Source organism: Corylus avellana, chromosome ca10 (assembly GCF_901000735.1).
Source record: "Corylus avellana chromosome ca10, CavTom2PMs-1.0".
In the NCBI taxonomy this organism is placed as follows: domain Eukaryota; kingdom Viridiplantae; phylum Streptophyta; class Magnoliopsida; order Fagales; family Betulaceae; genus Corylus; species Corylus avellana.
The window spans coordinates 11,100,923-11,106,448 of NC_081550.1; the positions used below are offsets into that span (position 1 = coordinate 11,100,923).

A 5,526-nucleotide genomic window follows, 5' to 3' on the forward strand; every position below is an offset into this window, starting at 1 on the left:
AAAAATTCATATCAATGATGAAATTTTGTCGTCGCTAATAACCTGGCATGAATTTTGTTTCATGCGCAGGGTGACACATGTCTCTAATGCCACATATTGAAGCCAAATCAGCAAACCAGATGACATGGCTAGGTACCTATGCTTTTGGTGCCATGTATGGTAACTCCAATTAACAAAAAAAAAAAAATGGAGAATTGGGGAAGGCTGACCACTATATTTTAGCCATAGGGGGTGGTCAGCCACCCCCATTTTAGCTAGGGGTGGCTTTAGCCACTCCTAATGGCCAGCTAGAGGGTGGCCGAACCACCCTCATGGGCCATAGGGGTGGTAAAATGATATATATATATATAGGCCTTTGGGGGTGGTTCGGCTACCCTTTGCTGGCCATTGGGGGTAGCTCGAGCCACCCCTTTAGCTAAAATGGGGGTGGCTGGCCTCCCCTTATGGCCAAAATGGCCACCCCCAATTCTCTAGAATTATTATTATTATTATTATTATTATTATTATTAAGTTTTAAGTTTTTAAATTGAAGTTACCATTTTTTTCTTTTTTTACTTGGCACCAAAAGCATAAGTTCTAGGCCATGTCATTTCGCCTGCTAATTTGGCTTCAATATGTGGCATTAGAGACATGTCTCACCATTTTATGAGTATTAATGTAGCGATCCGTTAAATATTTGGGCGAAACCTGGATGAAAGTACCAAGTGAATTTTTTCAATAATTACAAGTACCAGTTACAACACCTTTTGAAACTGATAGATGGATTTGATTTTGGCCTTAACGACAGGTACCATAGAAGAAAGATTTCAAAAGATGTTGTATGTATGTTTAAGTCTTGAAACGCGTGCAGGAGCCACCGTGCGATTACCTTGACGCTCAAGCAACCCAATGACTACGATATAAGTGGAAAGTGATAAATAATCACTAATGTGAAAGCAAGCAGTTTCATACTTTCAGGTGGCGTCAACGTCGACTACGTATTCAATCAAATTAACTACTACAACTGAAACTACATTTTGTTGTGCGATTTCTTGAGGACCCCACAATTTTATACGTGTTAAATATATCAACCGCGTAAATTAAAAGCACACGCGTGATCATTAAATCCAACAATAGCACCGTTTTGATCGATTTCTGTAGCACACGTACGATATATATGGTCCAACACAACGGGAATCCATTTCTTACCAAAAAAAAAAAAGTATTTAACACGTATAAAATTGTGGGTTCCTCAAGAAATCGGGAAAAAGAAAATCTAAGTATTGTCAGAAGTACCGTTGGCGCATTGTGAGAGTTGTGCCGAAAGTTATAACTTTCGGCACAACTCTAAACTGTCGGCACAACTCTAAAAAGTGACCCCCAAAACTACTCCGAGTCAGCACCAACGCCTACGCCTACCAAATTAGAAATTTGAAGTTCGAACACACAGATTTCCTGCATTTATTTTCCATTGAAAACTCACGGCAAGAGCAAAAAGAAACATCGTACTTTCTAAACAAGATGAACAAAAAAATAAAACATGCACAAGGAGGTTCACTTTCACACGTGGGTGTTAATGCTTGATTTGCGAGCACACTGACACGCAAGGCATTACGCATTCGTTGACCAAAACTGCCACTCAAAAATTCTCTTTTTCCAAACTTTTGAAGTTTGAAATGGACTTCTCTATCTCTGTTTCCTCGATCTCTTCGTTTCCAACTCCCCGCCAGCTGCCTATAAATTCCCACATTCTCTCAGTATTTTACTCACTCATTTTTAGACAATAATTATAATATTCATAATATTATTAATTCCTAGTGAGCTTGCTGTAGAGAAAGCTGAAAATGGGGTTGAGTAAGAATCACCAGCTTTTGTCTAAAATTGCAACCAACGACCGACATGGTGAGAATTCTCCTTATTTCGATGGATGGAAGGCGTATGATCACAACCCTTATCACCCTTCTACAAATCGGGATGGAGTTATCCAGATGGGGCTTGCAGGAAATCAGGTTTGGTGCATGGAGTTTAATATTTTTGTGCTTGAATATCTCACTTACAATGCGCGTTAACATGCAGATTAAATGTTTTTGTTTGTTTGTTTGTTTATGTTTATGTTCCAGCTTTGCTTTGATTTGATTGAAGAGTGGATTAGGAAAAATCCTAAAGCTTCCATTTGCACAGCTGAGGGAGTGAATGAGTTCAAGAATATTGCTATCTTTCAGGATTATCATGGCTTGCCGGAGTTTAGACAAGTATATATACATACATAAACTTGTTCTTTAACTTGTAAAATGATGATGAAGTTACATAAACGAAGAAATGTAGAAGTAGAAATGCCATTTTTTTTGGCAATAATATTAATATGTTTGTGTTAAATATTTTCAGGCTGTAGCGAACTTTATGGGAAGAGTAAGAGGCAACAGGGTCAGATTTGATCCTGACCGTATAGTCATGAGCGGCGGAGCTACCGGAGCAAACGAGCTAATCACCTTCTGTTTGGCGGATCCCGGCGATGTTTTCCTTGTACCCTCACCTTATTATTCAGCGTACGGACATTATCGCTTTTACACTTCTATTTTATTTTCACAAAAATTAAACAAATGATGGAAACAAATTAAATGTAAACTTGAAACTACTAATATAAAAAATGATGAATTTAGTGACTTAACAAGAAGTGGAATATATAACAAAATTGTTAGAGAATTTCTATCCAAACTTAGGGTCCAAGTCATGGTCTTTGACTCTTGACCACGTCGCTCTGAGTAGATCAAGAAACCAGCATGCAGGATTCTCCCAAAGATGCCTTGTCAAAGTTTAGGTAGTAGAAGTCTGAAACCATACCCAATAGAAAGCTGACATTCACAATTTCCAGGAAACTGTCAGAGTCAATTCTTCTAAATATTTTTTGATTTATTTATTCTTAGGAGGTCAATTACACAATTTCCTATTACTAATAAGTACGCCAGTGGCAACAATTCTCGTAACGTTTTGCGTCAATAAGATAGGTCAAGCACATATTATATTCTCTCTTCACTCTCATTCTTTTCAATTCTCAAAAAAAGGAAATTCCTTGATTGATCAAAAACTAATACGCACAATTACATTAACCTAATAAAATAGGAGTGTAGTATATGCTATTACTATTAAAAAAAAAAAAAAAATCCTCTCTAGACCTAGTGGACCTTTGCTAATATTGAGTATTGGCCTACAAGCCCCATACTGAATTCCAGAGAGGAGGGCAATCACCTAATTCCAGTCCACAGCTGGATGTTTGGACAATTTCCGTAGTCACAGAAAAAGGATACAAGATGTTAAAGATTCCACCTGTCAGCCTTTATTTTTTTATTCCCACTGCAATCAGTATTTGGACCACAAATAGTGTGGGCAGCATAGGTCGTTTATGTTTACACGTATGCTCATCGTGTAATAATTTAATGTATTATTAAAGTATTATCATATGATTAAGATGAATTAATCTTTTAATTTTTTTTTTGGTTTAATTGCAGATTTTTTAGGGACATCGAGTGGGGAACTGGGTGCAGATACTTCCTGTTGATTGCGATAGCTCGAATGGGTTCGTAATAACAAAAGCAGCGCTAGAAGCAGCATATGAAAAGGCCCAAGAAGACAACATCAAGATCAAGGGCTTGCTCATTGCCAACCCATCAAACCCTCTGGGCACTGTGCTAGACACTGAGACAACGAGAAGCCTGGTGAGCTTCGTAAACGAAAAGAACATCCATTTAGTATCTGACGAAATATATTCAGCCACTGTCTCCGGCTCCCCGACATTCACAGGCATTTCCGAAATCATAGAAGGAATGGAATGCAACCGCGATCTCATTCACATTGTTTACAGCTTGTCGAAAGACATGGGCCTCCCTGGCTTCAGGGTGGGCATAGTTTATTCTTACAATGACGCTGTCGTGAGCTGCGGCCGGAAAATGTCGAGCTTCGGATTAGTTTCCTCGCAAACTCAACACCGCCTTGCTTCAATGCTGTCGGACGAGGAGTTTGTCGGGAAGTTTCTGTCGGAGAGCTCGAAGAGGCTGGCGAAGAGGCGCAGCATGTTCACCAAGTGGCTTGAGGAGGTGGAGATTTCTTGCTTGAAAAGCAAAGCTGGGCTTTTTGTTTGGATGGATTTGCGTAGGCTCCTTGAAAAACAGACGTTTGAGGATGTATATATATATATATAGATATTGCTTTTCAAGCAAGAAATCTTCACCTCCTCAAGCCACTTGGTGAACATGCTGCGCCTCTTCGCCAGCCTCTTCGAGCTCTCCGACAGAAACTTCCCGACAAACTCCTCGTCCGACAGCATTGAAGCAAGGAGGTGTTGAGTTTGCGAGGAAACTAATCCGAAGCTCGACATTTTCCGGGCGCAGCTCACGACAGCGTCATTGTAAGAGTAAACTATGCCCACCCTGAAGCCAGGGAGGCCCATGTCTTTCGACAAGCTGTAAACAATGTGAATGAGATCGCGGTTGCATTCCATTCCTTCTATGATTTCGGAAATGCTTGTGAATGTCGGGGAGCCGGAGACAGTGGCTGAATATATTTCGTCAGATACTAAATGGATGTTCTTTTGTTTACGAACCATATATATATATATATATATGATAATATCTAGTAATTAAGGATCTTCAATTTCTAATGAAGTTGGATTCAACAGGGGTGTACTTAGGAAATAACGGTGCATGATATTGATTCTTACTGTCAGAAGTAATTACCATGTTTTTTTCCCACTTGATCATGTGGGTGCTGTAAGTTTTTTTATGGGACTAGAATGTTTCGTTTATGAAATCATTTGATATTTGTAAGTTGTCCTGATGGGCAGCTAAACCTAGAAAGATATTGAAAAAAATGTAATGATTTATTATTATTCAAGTGTAAACTGCTTCAATATTTATTATTTTGTTCAAAAATATATACCTGGTGTTCTTGATGATTAAATTAATATTTCTTTTGGCAGCTATAGCTAGCAAGATCATTGTGTGAATATAATTCATCTGTTTTCTGGCTCAAAATGTTTTTGAATGTTAATTTATTATATCCAGAGCCAAGCATGATGCAGGAACAGCAATATATAGCAAGGATCCCCACTTCAAATTATCTATTGAGAAAATAAATAAAAGATTAGTTGATCCATTACTGATGTTAATTAATATATATATATATATGACATCAGTGGAATAGGTATGTTGCATGCATCGGCTTCGATCAGTCACCGCAGAGTGGTGATATGGGTTACGCCGGCGTGCGTAAACAGTAACACACGCTGGTGACATGGCATGTGCCACGTCGTTTGCCCTCATTTAAAAAAAAATAAAAAAATAAAAAACGCTTCAAAACCCGTTCCCCAACAAAAATCATTCCTACATCCATTTCCCCCCAAATTTTTCCCCAAACCCATTCAAAATCGCCTCCCCCTCTCTCAAAATCGAGTAATGCTTGGAGCAAGGGAAGGATCTGGTGGAAATCCGAAGTTGCCTAAGGAGCCGCCGTCAACCATCCGGTGCTTCTCTCCCCACTCTCCTCTCTCACTCT

The 5,526-nt window shown here is 39.0% G+C and overlaps 1 pseudogene; it reads left to right on the forward strand.

Annotated features, from left to right (window-relative positions):
• The first annotated feature begins 1,823 nt into the window (after positions 1-1,823).
• LOC132162929 (1-aminocyclopropane-1-carboxylate synthase 1-like) lies at positions 1,824-4,957 on the forward strand (annotated as a pseudogene).
• Positions 4,958-5,526: the final 569 nt, after the last annotated feature.